Source organism: Hylobates moloch, unplaced genomic scaffold (assembly GCF_009828535.3).
Source record: "Hylobates moloch isolate HMO894 unplaced genomic scaffold, HMol_V3 SCAFFOLD_10, whole genome shotgun sequence".
Lineage (NCBI taxonomy): Eukaryota > Metazoa > Chordata > Mammalia > Primates > Hylobatidae > Hylobates > Hylobates moloch.
In genome coordinates, this window is record NW_026652285.1 from 62951326 (window position 1) to 62966783 (window position 15458).

A 15458-nucleotide genomic window follows, 5' to 3' on the forward strand; every position below is an offset into this window, starting at 1 on the left:
CATATTTTTGCTCATTGTTTTCTTCCTTCTTTCATGATGTTCCAGAGTTCTTTTATTGTTTCCTTCCTGTATGGAGAACTTCCCTTAGTCTTTCTTTTGGTGTATGTCTGATTGCAACAAATAAGCTTAGTTTCCTTCTTTTAAGGATGTCTTGACTTTCTCTCCAACCATGTGTAGAATCCATTCATTTATATAATTTACATAGAAAACATAAGATTCTGGGTTCACAATTCTTTTCTTTCAGCACTTGAAAAACACAGTCCTACTTCCTCTGGCTTCCATGGTTTCTAATGAAAAGTCCATCGTCATAACAATTTTTTAGAAGCTGCTATATTTTCACCTATGGATAGGTTTCATTTCTCTGTCATTGCTTTCAAGATATATTCTTTATCTTCAGTTTTCAGATGTTGGACTATGATGTGTCTTGGTCTAGATTTATTTGAGTTTATTTTGTTTGGGATTTAATCAGCCTCTCAAGTCTGCAGGGTTATCATTTGTCCCTGAAACTCTGTTCATTTTTTTTTTTTTAAGTCTTCTTTCTTTGTTTCTGAGATTGGGAAATTTCCATCATTCTTTCTTCTACTTCACTGATTCTTTACTGTGCTCCCTCCATCTGCTGTTGAGTTCTTCCATTTATTTTTTTTTTATGGTTACTGTGTTTTTCAGTTCTAAAATTTCCATTTGATTCTTTTTTACATCTCTTAGTTCTTTGCTGAGACTTTCTATTGTTTCATGGTTTTTAAGCATGTTCATAATCATTCATTGAAGCATTTTTATGATGACTGCTTTTAAGTATGTGTCAGAGAATTCTAACATTTCTGTCATCTTGTCATTGGAATCTTTTGTTTGTCCTTTTGATTTAGTTTGAAATCTTCCTGGTGCTTGGTATGATGAGTGATTTTTTATTGAAAACTGGAAATGTGGGCTTTGTGGTATGAGAAGTTGAATCTTACTTAAGCTTTCTGTGTTAGCTGTCTTTTTATTACACTACTCTAGCAGGAAAGGGCCGAGGTAGGGAATTTTGGGGTGCCTCTTTTTTCCCAGAGGGGCTGGAAGTCTACACTTCTTATTTATTTTTTGCTGGCATGGGTGGGGTTTGTGCCACAGCTTTTTGGTAGAATTTGGCTAAGAGTTGAGCATTTATTGTCTAAAATGTTCTTTTTGGCTAGGTTGTGTCTCTCCTTGTCCTTTGGCTAGAGACGGCAGGCTTCTGCTAAGGTATTGTTTTTATCGATGCCTTCTTCTGCTCCAACTCAGAGTTATATGAGGCAAAAAGAAGACCTACAAATGTCATCACGTTGATCTTCCTTTCCCAAGGTCCATAGCTGGCCTGCCGTCTTCTCTTCACTTTTCATATTCTTGTTAGGTTTTGTTTTTTTTTAACATAACATGCAAGGTTTTTAGTTGTACTTAGTGAGAGGAATAGGGAAATGTACATCTATCTATTCCATCTCCACAGAAGCAGAAGTCAAATAAGCTTATTCTGAAGCCAAGCAAAAGCCATGCAATGCTGGGACTATACAGTTTTTCAAAGGGGAAATTTCAGAAGATGGCACAGAGCAGATGAAACCGGGAGATGGCAAAAATTCCCTAGCATAGCAAAACCCAATACAGTAATACATTCCATTTGCATCTGCTTCTGGCACTGCTTCTGGACATCACTATAGGGAAAAGGAAAAGGAATGAGCAAACCTGAAGACTGGGCTATCTCCTTATGAGAATTAAGTGTGATGAGTAGAACCAACAGCATAAATTAAATTGTTTTGGAGAAGAGATTCTAATCTTTAAAAGAGCTTAATGTGTTTAAGGTAATGTCCCCAAATAAGTGAATTATTTCCAGCTTCTACTTCTTCTTTTACCCCCAAGGAGAGTTTTATTATTTCCTTCATCTGGACAATATGTTCTGGGAGTTTTATATATTTATTTACTTTTATTTAATCAATATGGATAGTTTATGTAACATACGATTAAACAACTATTTGTTTTATTAGTCAGATAAAGAGCTGATATTCTGAGCTAAAATAAAATCTTAAACATGTACTTTCATGATTTTAGTGTGGTGTCTTGGGAACCCTGGCCCTTGGCTGTTTGGAAGGAGCCTGTGCTCCTCAGTTCAGGCTGCCATAACAAGTGTGACAGATGGGGGCGCTCAAGCAGCAGATGTTCATTGCCTCACAGTCCTTGAGGCTGGAAGTCCAAGACCAAGGTGTCAGCAGGGTTGATTTCTCCTGTGGCCTCTCTCTTGGCTTGCAGATGGCGTCTTCTCCCTGTGTCTTCACATGGTCATCCTTCTGTGTGTTTCTGTGTCCTCATCTCCTCTTCTTATAGGACATCAGTCAGATTGGATTAGGGCCCACCCATATGGCCTTATTTAACTTTATAATTACCTCTGTAAAAGCCCTATCCTCAAATAAGGTCACATTCTGAAGCACTGAGAATTAGGACTTCAACAGATGAACTTCAGAGGCTGCAATTAGCCTATAACGGGGGTTAACACACATGGGGCCACCGTCAGCACCTGGCATCACCTTCTTGCTCCCCTTGGGCACTGGTGGCCGTGCCTGCCCCTGGCCTTCCCACCATCTCTGAACCTTTCCTCATCGAAGTGCTTGGGCCCTTCACCCTTTCCAAGTCCCCATCTTTGCCAGATGATAGATGTCTGTATCATTTTGTAAAGATTCATACATTGTTACAACTGTGGTCAGGGTCTCTCTAAAGAATGCCAATGTGGCATTTGGCTTCACTCTTTGGTGGGGGCTGTGCCCATCTCAGGGTGCAAAGCCTGCTTGACTCCTCTCCACACCTTCCCACCTCCTCTCCAGCCAGGTCTGATGTGCACTTTGAGCTGCTGAGCCCTGAGCAAGAGGGACTAATGGAAGCCTGCACTCCATCTCCAGCCTCCCAACTCTGTGCTTTTGGTTCAGGTGTATTGCTCACATCACACTAGTTTTACCTTTTCTTCTTGGGATTAATTGCATCAGCTTCCTGCAGCCAGGTCCACATATTGGTCACAGGTAAATGGGCAACCACCCTGCCCGCCTCAAATTCCTTATGATTGCTGAGACAGTCTTTCTTCTGATGAGTTTAGTAATGTGTCTCCCCCATGACACTGCGAGCAACATGAGGGAGTGCCTGTGTCTTCTATGGTCTTTTTATCCCTAGATCCTTTAGGGCAAAGTGCTGGCACAGAATATGTTACAATAAATATTTGCATCTTCGGTGCAGCCCCGACTTTCTGCCTCTGGAAAAATGCAACAGGACACAAGCCATGGTCAATTGTTCTGGCTGTCTTCCCTTCCTCCACACATAGCTAAACAATAGTGTTCCTCAAGGAAGAAAGTGCACTTTGCAGGCAGGGTCTGGGTGGTGTTTAGGTAAGAGAGTAGTCAGTTCATGCCCACACACACCCCCTGGTGAGGAAGGTGAACGTCTCATCTCTGCTTGCAATATCATGGACTGAATAGCCAGGATCCAGAACTCAGCCTCTTCACTTTCCTTCACACTTCTGTGATTCTTGTTTTTTAATTGAGGGGCTAAGGTTTCACACATCCAACATCTCTTTTCTCCAATGTCCTGCTTTCTTGCCCCTGCATGGCAGTTCTCATCTCCCCTTCTTCTAAGACCCAACCTCCCACTATTCTGTTCTCCACTGCAGCCTTCTCCTGAAGGATGTACATTCCACTCCATTTGATGACCGAGACAATGTAGAAGTGTTGGAGCCCCTGTTCTACTCTCTTTCACCCTCATGCGAGGCTCAAGGTAGAGCCAGCCCCCAGTTCAAACCAGGTTAATGTCTAATGGGTGCAGACCACAGGCCAGGACTGTGCTGAAGGCTACACTTGGCTTAGTGCCCTCAGTCCTCAAAACAGCCCTGTGCAGTACGCTTGTAGTTGACCTTGTCTTACAGGTGGGGAAATGAGCCACAGAGAAAATAAATAATTTCTGGGAAATCATCCAACAAGCAAATGGTATTGCTGGGATTTTGAGTCCATCCTGCCACCAGCTTCCAGGCAATGACAGCTCTTTCCAAAAGCAACTATGTGGCCCATGGTCCTATCTGTCCTCCTTAGAAAGACTGCTCTGCCAGGAATCATGTTGAACCAGCTGGGGAATTCTCTTTACTTTTCTCCTCTTCTCTGTCCTGAAAAATGCAAAATTGACAGATATTCTGTGGGTCTTAGAGATGCTTTCCAGAAGGAGGGTGGGTCAATCAGACATTAGGCCTAGGTGCAAGGTAGGAATACGTCTCAGAACCTGTAGGAGACAGTGACCCAGCATGGGGCAGAAGCCTGCTCACTGGGGCAGGACAGGTTATGGGGATGGGCTCCAGGGACTCTGTCAGAGGCCAGCCCAGGACCCTCTGCCAGGAGCTCTAAGGCATGTGGGAGGTCACAGCTGGGAGACCCTGTCAGGTGGCCCTGGTGGAAGACATGGGAAGTTAGGAAGCTGATATGGTTTGGCTATGTCGCCGCCCAAATCTCATCTTGAATTGTAGCTCCCATAATTCCCACATGTTGTGGGAGGGACCTGGTGGGAGATAACTGTATCATGGGGACAGTTTCCGCCACACTGTTCTCATGGTAGTGAATACATCTCACGAGATCTGATGGTTTCATAAGGGGTTTCCCCTTTTGCTTGGTTCTCATCTCTCTCTTTGCCTGCCACCATGTAAAATGTGATTTTGTTCTTCCCTCACCTTCTGCCATGATTGTGAGGCCTCCCCAGTCATGTGGAACTGTGAGTCCATCAAATCTATTTTTCTTTATAAATTACCCAGTCTCAGGTATGTCTTCATCAGCAGCGTGAAACAGACTAATACAGAAGCTCTGAAAATGCAGCCAACCCAGGCAGCCTGCCTCGGCACTAGAGGGCAACTATAAGCTTTCCGGGCTCTATTCTACTAGGAATAAAATCCAGCATCAGGAACCTCAACCGTGAGGCTCTAATTCATCCCTGGCCACTTGGTCCTCCCTCCTTGTCTCAGCCACCTTGGCCTTGCTCTTGGATTATACCGTGGCTCCCCTACCCCTGTCAAGCCTTTTCACCTGCTGCTCCTTATATCTCAGGCTTCCCACGCCCCTTCCCTCGGGTGTTGGCCCAAGTAACTCCTAGTCAATTTTGAGGATCAGCATAAACATCAGATCTTCAGAAAATCTTTCCATCATGCCTTCCTACAACACTGTTAGTTGCTTGTCCTGTTCCCATCCAGTAATTCTGTATATTCCCATTAAAGCACCCTTTCAACATGCACTGCTTCTCCCCCCGCTGAAGACAGAGACTCTCTCCACTATGTCTATGCCTGGGATGCTGGTCAGCAATGGATGATGGACAGGGGACAGCAAGAGCTAGGACCTCAGCTAGCCTTCAACCTGGGCCACTTGGAGAGTGAGAACATTGTGCTGGCAACTCAAGAAGAAATGTGGTAGACAAGTGAGGTTGGTCATGGAGTAAAACAATTGAGGTGAGACACCCTGAGCCCCTTCCTCACCTGTGTTGCTTCCTAATGATGTGAGCTTTGACAAATAACTTAATCCCCTCCTACCACAGAGGTTTCATTTCCCCACTTCTGCTTAGGGGTCTTCCGAGGGAGGACTTCATGAGATGCTTGGTGTCTCACTTAGTGAGATGCCTGGTACTGGACAGGGTTTGTTTTCTTTCCCTCTTTTGTTCTCCCCCTATTAATACTAAATGTATTGAAGCTCTGGGTGTCTGGAGAGTCTAATGGAATTGGTTCCCACACCAAACTGGTGGTCTCCGTGGATGCTGGAGCGGGAGGAGGAGAATGGGCTGTACCCACCCACAGGCTGTCTTTGACATGTCCTGGGCACCTCACATATAGGGTGGGCACATATGTGAATTCCAGATAGATAAGGCATAATGTCTTCGTATAGGTGTGTTCCACGCAAAATTCCAATATGCACTGCTTGACGTAGTAATTACAATGGTGTCACTTCCTGATAAACCCATCATAAGTTGAAAATATCATAAGTGGAAAGTGCATTCAATATACCTACCTTACCAGCCATCCTAGCTTAGCCTGGCGACCTTAAATGTTCTCAGAACACTTACATTAGCCTACCATGGGCAATCACCTAACACAAAGGCTATATGATAATAAAGTGTCGGTATCTCATGTAATTTATTGAATACTAAGCTGAAAGTGAAAAACAGAATGTTTGTATGAGCACTCAAAGAATATTTTCTATGGAATGCCATGTCGTCTTCGCACCACCTAAAGTCTAAAAATCTTAAATGGAGGCTTCACAAGGCAAGGACATCTGTGTTTGACGAGGCAACCCTTCCCAGAGGCACACGGACCGGCTTTCTCCACTCTTAGACCAGCATTTACTCTTCCGTGCAAGGAAGGCCAACACGGTGTCTCTGGTCCCAGTCCTCCAGCAGACTGCTGATGGGACAGTCTCCACTGCACATAAACCCTGCGGCTCTCTTCTCTGCTCCAGAGGTTCCTATGTTACCATTAACCTCTTGGGCACAAGAGTTTAACTCTCCATGTCAGTCCATTTCTCCTTCCAAACCAGGGCCTCAGGGGTCTCCAAATCCCCCCAGATGGGATCTTATTTTACAACAGAACAAGTAACCTGGAGATAAACCACCCTTTCCCCGGCACCCTGCAGTGGGTGACTATGGTTGTCTTACTTTTGTTTCAGTCTTCATCTCCCCCGTCTCGTGTCAGACAGGGTCATTAATGAAACACCCGTGAATGCACACACACACCCTTGAATGCACAAACATGCACACGTACACACGCGTGCAGACACACACCCCAGACTCCACTTTAAATTCTGAGCTCAACAGTCATTAGAAGCCCTAGGCCCACTCACAAAATCAGAGCCGTAGTTGGGCACCAGGACAGGCCCTGGGCAGCAGGAATGGTCTATTGGAGTGGGCGCCGCTGTTACTGTGACTAAACTCCAATCACTTAGGAACAAAGTTTGGCTGGGTGACACTGAACAGAAGCCCAGGCCTTAGGATAGTGTATTAGGCCATTCTTGCATTGCTACAAAGAAATATCTGAGACTGGGTAATTTATAAGAAAAGAGGTTTAATTGGCTCATGGTTCTGCAGGCTGCACTGGAAGCATAGCACAGGCATCGCTTCTTGGGAGACCTCAGGGAGCTTTTACCCATGGCAGAAGGCAAAGTGAGAGCTTGCACATCACATCAGGAAGGCAGGAACAAGAGTGGGGAGAGGCCAAATGCTTTTAAATGATCAGATCTTTCGAGAACTCACTATCGGGAACTCAGTACCAAGCCATAAGAGATCCAACCCCATGACTCACACACCTCCCACCAGGGCCCACCTCCAGCACTGGGGATTACAATTCAACATCAGATTTGGGTGGGACATCCAAACCATATCAGATGGTGCAAGGCACCTCTAAGAGTGCTTCCCAATGTCATGGATGAGGAGAATCACGAGAAGAAATGCCAACATAAACAGCACCCAGCTCCTTCTCGGAGGTTATGAGTCATGACATCCTATTCTGTTTGTTTGCTTGTTTGTTTGTTTGAGTCCCACAGTGGATTTTTATTATCTGAAAGTTTGGGAGAAACTGCTCCAGGGCTGAGGGCCTAGATAGTCCATGATGGTGGTCATAGTGAGGGCCGGCTCCCATCCTGGAATCTGCACTTCGTCCCTAGAGTGAAGGTGGCAGAGAGTGGCTGCAGGGACCATGGCTATGATCTGCCCAGGGGTGGGGTTCAGGCCCACAACCAGCCTGGATTTCCAGCCATAGCTATCAGGGGTTCCACATTGGGTCCTGGGAACCAAGGGACACAAGGGCAGCCCGGGTTAGCCTGGAGAGGTCATCCCGACCTCCACCTCCTCCCATTCCTCCTTCTAAAAAAATAAAAACAGGGAGTGGAATGAAATAAACAACAACAACAAAAAACAGTGACAAAATCTGTCCCATCCACATAGCCCCTCCTGATTTGTTGGCGGAGAGGGCTGCATGGATCTCTGATACGCTAGCAGATGGCTTTACGTAGCACATAGAAAACAGTGGTTCCAGCTCCCTAAGCCAGGCCAGGGGCGTGTAGCCTGCAGTGGGCTGAACTGAGTTCCCCAAAAATGTAGGTTCAAGTCCTAACTCCCAGTACCTGTGAATGTGACTTGACTTAGAAACGGGGTCTTCATAGATGTAACCAAGTTAAGATGAAGTCATACTGGATTACAGCAGGCTCTGCCTCCAATGATGGGTGTCTTTATAAGGAAAGACTTGAAGACTCCGACACACAGGAGGAGATGGCCATGTGAAGATAGGCAGAGAGGGGATGATGCTGACACAGGGAGCATGGAGGGGCTGGGAGAGGCAGGGAAGGGTCGTCCCCAGAGCCTTAAGGGGAGCATAATCCTGCTGACATCTTGACTGCAGACTTCTGGCTTCCAGAGTATGACAGAGTGCATTTCAGTGAAGTCGCCCAGTTTGTGGTAAGGTGCTACAGCAGTCACAGGAAGCAAATACATGGCCTGTTGAAGCCAAGAGATAATAACCAACTGGTAAATGAGGTCCATTATCCGGCTGACCCAGAAAACGTAGGACTAAAATGGGCAAATCTGATAGCAGGCACCTGGGAACTAAGCTTTGATTTAGACACATTATATCAGGCAGGATCTGGAGCCACTGGGGGATTATAGGAGCCCACTAGGAGAGGGTCTTGGGTGGGGAGGGGGATGTTCTTTCCGTCAAGTGCTATGGAAGCCTTCAAGCAATGCACTGGAGTGGGGAGGAGCAGAGGTTCCCTGGGGCAGCTCTGGGAATGAGGACATTGCACAATTAGAAACAAGGCAGAGAGTGAGGCCAGCCACCTTGAAAAGCTGCTTGGAGGATGATATTTTAAAAATCAATGTTCAGAGCCATCTGTTTTATATTCTGAAGGACATACACTGATTTAACATGGTTAATCTAGAAAAGGGCCTTTGAATCATCTTTCCTTATAAAAAGGTGTTCTGTCTTTTGTTCACTCAGGGTTTTGTGCCCTGCATTTTAGTTGGTAGATATTGGTGGTCAGTGGCCCATGCTCGAAGAATGTTGATCACAGAACTCCATTGGATGCCTTCTCCTTGGTGTTTTACCAGGACCCATACCTGAGCAAGGATCATATATGATGCACAGTGAAGACAGAGTCCCTTCCTGCCCAAGCAGGAGATCCCTTGCACCACCAGAAAGGAGCAAAGAAGATGAGCTGGTCTTGCCCAGCGTGACACGCTGCTTACCTTGAACAGAGCTTCGGGAGGTGGCCAATCTAGATGAAGTGAATGACAGTCTCTGGTCCCATCCAGGCATGGATCCACGTGGAGAAAACCCTCAGTGCTGTGTGCCATGGGTGGGGTCAGGGCTGTTTGCCAGTGTCACTAATCTGACCGCTGTGTGAGTTGGGTTCACATTCCACTCTGGGAGTCTTAAGGCGAGCAGCAGCCAATAAATCCACGTTCCATACCTGCCTGTTGACATCCATATCGCCCCCATTTTTGCAAACTGCTCTTTTCCAACTCTTCTCTGAAATGTAGTACCCTAAATTCATGAGAACTTTTGACCCAGGTCCTGCAGTAAAGATTAAAAAAAAAAAGTTGATCCCTGTGTTTATAGAGATTATCTGTTCTGTTCTATTTTCCAAACTAGTAAAAATGGTCAGATCTATTTATAAATACTGGAGTAAAATTAGTTACTGGCTAATTCAGGAGGAGCTTTTAAGATTATTTAAATAGTAGGTGAAGATTTTGAGGCCAGATTAAACAAATAAAAAGACTTTTAGTTTAAAACATCACCCGTCCCCCCGCTTGTTTGTCTTTATAGTAAACATGTGTTTGTAGCTACCAGCTCTATAACTTCCAGTTGTGTGAACACAAGTAAATTGTACTTGAACTTTTTAAGCCTTCATTTCTTCATAATTAAGTTGTGAAGAATAATAATAATCAAACATGGCTATGGTAAGAAAAAATATCTGATGGCATTATCACAGCTCTAGAAACCCAAATTCCTTACCTCAAAAATACATTTGTCCTCAAATCTCAAAAATAGTCTCCTCTTTTTTTTTTCCCATGAGTGAAAGATTTGTTTCATCTGTTATGGCATGTAATATTCAGACTTCTGTCTGTGAGCAGCAGTTTGTCAGCTTGCACAAAGACTTGAGTCATGGGCTGCACATACTTGCCGGGGTCTGGATGGCTCTGCCATGCCTGTTTTATTAACAACTCTCTCTGTAAGGCACCATTACTGTCCTGGTCATGGGAGTTCCAATTAGCTTACCTTCTCAGTGCTGCATCCAATGTTGCCAAGTGCAGTGGCCACTCTATTAAAACATTCTTAGACTTCTCTTTTCTTCTTTATTTTCACTATCTGGATGCTCATCGATTCATGAGTTTAGTTACTTTCTGTTTGTTATTTTCCTTGATTATATTTCCTCTTGAGTCCTTTTTATGCATTGTTATGTATGCAATATATTATTATATATTTTATAAGAATTATTAAATATCTGCATATTTTAAATTATGCAATATCTTAAGTCATCTCTTTAAAATGTTATGATCATGGTTCTTCCTGTTGCCCTTCACCTTGGTATTCTGGTAGATGTGGCCAGTCTGGCCAGCACTTTGCCTTCATTATACCAGCTTTGTATCAGTCTGCAATGCTTTTGGCTGAAGTGTCAGAGAAGCTTGGAACTAACTGCCTTCAGTAAGAGGGCAGCTTGCTATGTCATAGAACTTGGAGTCTGGAATGAGAAGGTACACACTTCTTTTGGGAATTCAACAATGGATTGAAGGTCCTTGGCTCCACCTTCTGTCATTGTCTGCCGTAGCTGGCCACCATGAGAGTGGCTGCACAGCTGTTAGCAAGCAGCTAACAGTTCCTGCCACCTACCTCTTCCCTATCTGCACTCACTGTCATCTTTCTCAGACAGGCCTTTTGTACTTTTACTTGACGTAGAATCATCTCTTTACCTTTCTAGGCCACATACTCCTCCTTCAAGGCCAAATCATTGTCTCTGCTAAGCCTTCCTGTATTCATTATAGTCTCTTATTTTCTGTAGTCTTAATACTCTGGATTCAGGGGGTCCTCCTGACTGTGGAGAGAATTTCTAGAGTCAGCTAATTCCTACAGGTAGCAAACACTTCCCAAGAGTATGCCTTTCATATGCAAAGGGAACCAACGCAGAGCCCAGTCTTGCTCATACACTCTAGCCAATCTTCTTCTGCCTTAATTACCTGAAGACCAGGGACCACACAACTCAAGGCGAAGCCTGTACCTGAAACACATTGAAATTATTCAAACCAGATGATCCTAAATCTGCTTAGCCTGCTTACTCTGCCTTGTCCATTTCTTTCCACAACAACCACAATAAAAGCTCGTACCCACCTTTTCTCCTCACTCTCTCTGTCTCCTGAAGGACCCCATGCTTCCCCATGTGGCCCTGGTGGTGTGGCGTGCCCCCACTTGGGATCTGTAAGTACAAAATACTATCTTTTTAATGGAAGTCATCTCTACATCTGTTGGCCTCGCTTTACCTGAATCATAAAAAAACCTGCGTTTTAAAACACTTCCCAAGCTAGCTTTAGGATTTCTCTTTACCAGGGAAAGTGTCTTGCCTTTATGTCTGTGCAATCCTCCACCCAAAATAGGAAAGGAAGCTGATGGGCACAGTGGCTAAGGAAGACAGAGAGCTGTGGAGGAAGGCCAGACGGTCAAAAAGATGGCAGCATTCTCCTGTCATGAAGAGGCCTGAAGAGAGAGAAAGGTGATGAAGAAGCCCACAGTTTGTTGCTAGGTAGAAACAAAAATTAATAAGATGAGAAAAATTAATTCAACTTACACTTAAGACATAAAATGAGAAGCTCCCCAGAAAGTCCATTCATCAGGCTTGAGAGGGGAGAGAGAAATGAGCAAATAACTTACTGTAATCTGATAATGTCAGAATGTGGTGCCAGAAACAGTGGCTCGGCCTTGGGAGTTGGATTTCCAAGATCCAGGCTCCTAGAGGAGTGGCTTGTTGACTAACAGGGAATTAGATGTTAAATCTGTTATCCAGATGCCACGTGGGCCAGACTAATGGGGAGACTGGTATAACTTTGTATTTCAAGATTTTTACAAAAGCCAGCCACTCCTCTTTTTCCCCACCAAGAACTTTTTCTCTGCTGAGGCACCGGCTCCAGGTTCCTGCCTCTAATAAGTTGTCTTTACCATGCCATGTCTTGTTCCTTCTCATCCTGAGAACCCCGGTGTGCACCACCCCTTCTATTGGTTGTTATGCACAGATTTGATCCTAGCAGGGCTAAAGCAGTTAGGATAGAGCTCAGCTGAGAATTAGAATGGCCGACATTATAGCAGCTTAAACCAGGGCTTCTCAGACTTTAATGTGCACAGGAAACACCCCATGATTGTGTTAAATGCAGATTTTATTACTGTGCACCTCAGCAGACTTGAGGAAGAGTGAGATTCTGAAACCTGAAAGCATCTGCTGATTCAAGGAACACACTATAAGGGCATCAACAACACAGACACTCAGTTCTGTTTCCCAGGTAAGGCCTGGTGCGGAGTCCTTGGGGACCTAGGTGACTTCCATATTGTTGCTCCATCATGGAGCCTGCATTCCCAAAGTCACCTCAGAGTACAAAATGGCTGCTGGGGATCCCACCATTGTGGGATCCAGCCTGCAGAGAGGAAGAGGGGTGAAGAGGCAGAGGCAAGGCTGCCACTCAGATGTCTCTTAATAAAGGCTATAGGTAGCTCTTCCTTGACACATAGGGTTTCAAAAACTTTGCTCAGCTCTGTCAAAGGAAGCAGGGAAGACTGCCCTCGTGATAGGCGCTGTGTTCTCAGGTAATAGGTGGGGATCCTGTAACGCTGTAGACTCGGTGGATGGATACTGGGAAAGCCAGGCTTTTGTGTGTGTTTGTGAGGGTTCAGGAAGGTGTCAGGCATTTATAAGAGGTGTATTACTATTATTATGTAAATAAATCTAACAACAACAGCACCAATAACGGGTAACAATAATATAGTAGGTACTCTGTGCCAGGTAATGTTCTAAGTGTTTTACAACTTTTGATTGATGTAGTCCTCAAAATAACCATATGGGAAAAGTGAGGCAGAAGAAGATGAAATGACTTGCTCAGGTCACACAGCCAGCAACTGACTGAGCTAGACCTTCAAGTGGCTGCTACCAGACACTGTGCCCTTGACCCACTGGCTCACTGGTAGAAGTTTAATGACCCGCTCTCCAAACAAAAATGCCCTGGTTTGAAGCATTTGCCAAATCCTGTGATATAAATCCTTCAAGCTACCAATATGACATCACTGAGCAGAGTCCGGGAGGAATTAGAGTGCATAATGTTACTATATAATACTTTCTTATCATATTGTACAGTGTTTCCCCGGGACATACAGTATAGATTTCAGTAATCTCAAAAGCATAGGTTTACAATGTAGTGAAATTATTAGAAACTGATATGTTTTTAGTACTTATCTTCTTAAAAATGTGGTTTATTTAATTTAAAATGTATGTTGTTTAACCTTGAATAATTGCTAGGTTTAACGACTCCCCTGTAAAATTCCTGACAATTTAAAATTGGCTCTTGTGACCCAGTACACGCTGACTCCAGGCTCCACTGCCCCAACCAGGATGCTTTACAAAAAACTTAAAACTAAGTATTACACATGTGTGCCCCTTAACAACTAATGACCTGTTGCCTCTTCAGCCAGCTGGAGCTTTGGCCTCCAGAGCAATGTCCTATCTTTCTGCTCCATTTCTGACTTCTCAGTTCCCAACATCTAAGAAGTAATAAATAAAATTGAACATACATTTTTTTAAAATCTCATGTTCCTAAGGAGAGTAATTCCTCCCTTTGCTTTCCCATTTCTTGCTGACTCGTTCCCTCTCTGACTCACTAGCTGTGCATGTGAGTCAGAGTCACTAGCTGTGGAAATGGAGCCCCTTCCAAAAAGGCATTTTGATCCAGCTCTTAATGTTCCTCCTACATTGTTTTGGAGTGGTCCTTCTCAGGATAGCTCGTGGTAGGAGTAATTTTCTTTAATTTATGGAGCGGTATCTAAGTCACGTAGACTCACAGTGAAGAGAGTGTGTGTCTCATAGCACAAGGGGATGCCCTTGCACTGGGGCTGCCTTGGACAAAAGAGGACGTGATGCTGCCAGATTTGGGAGAAAACTTTGAACTGAGACTGTGAGTTTGACAAGGAGATTATTCCAAAGGGAAGGATGGTGTTCTTCAGCTCCACTCCTCAAATTCCCAGAGCCTCTCAGTTGTACTTACTGGGCATTCCAAGAAACTTGTGTTTGAAGCAGTTGTTTTGTTTCTTTATTTTATTTATTTATTTTGAGACGGGGTCTCACTCCCCTTGCCCAAGCTAGAGTGCAATGGCTTGATCATGGCTCACTACAGCCTCGACTTCCCTGGGCTCAGGTGATTCTCCCACCTAGGCCTCACAAGTAGCTGGGACTACAGGTGCACGCCACCATGCCAGGCTGTTTTTTTGTATTTTTTAGTAGAGATGGGTTTTTGCGAAGTTGTCCAGGCTGGTCTTGAACTCTTAGGCTCAAGTGATCCATCTGCCTAGGCCTCCCAAAGTTCTGGGATTATGGATGTGAGCCACCAGGCCTGGCCTGTTCTGTTTCTTTAAAAAAAAATTTGAAAAATCACTGATCTAGCAGATGAACGGGTGTATTTCACAAGTGCCGCTTTCTCTGCTCGAGACACCTGGTCCTTCTGATGAGCAAAGCTCTATTCTTCACCCTTCAGTTCACTTCATCCTGGGAAGCTTCTTTGCTGCTGAAGTCAGGGACCCGCAACCCTCCTGGGCTGTCACAGTGCTGAACATTCTTCTCTCATGGCCCTTATCTCATGCATCATAATGATCATTTGTGTCTTTCTCACTAGACTATAAATTTTGTGATGGGCTGTGATGATGGACTTTATATCTCCTAAAAGGCCTGGCACCAAATAGGTGATCAGTCACTCATTATTTAACTAACTTGATGAATAGATACAATGCAGTGCATTATTTTATTAGCTATTACATTGGTGCAAAAGTAATTGCAGGTTTTGCCATTTACCATTAATGGAAAAATCTGCAATTACTTTTGCAACAACCTAATAATTATTAAAGCACAGGAGGGAAATCTTTCATAAAAACCAGAGTTGTACAGAAGTCAAAAGCAAGTGGACCCTATTAGATTATAGAATTATGTTTCTTCTGGTCTGCTGTAGAAGGCAAGGCCAGGGTTAGTGCATGAAAGATTCATGAAAGACCGTGCAGTGCAATCTATGCAAAAGCCTTCCTCATTTTACAGTGTCATAAAATGGACAGCGGTGATTCTGGCAGCTTTGAAGTTTATATACACTATTTTTCTGTAAAAATACAGAGTGACATGTAATATATTTACAAACCCTTACCTGGTGAATTGAAGAAAGGAAATCTCTGGATT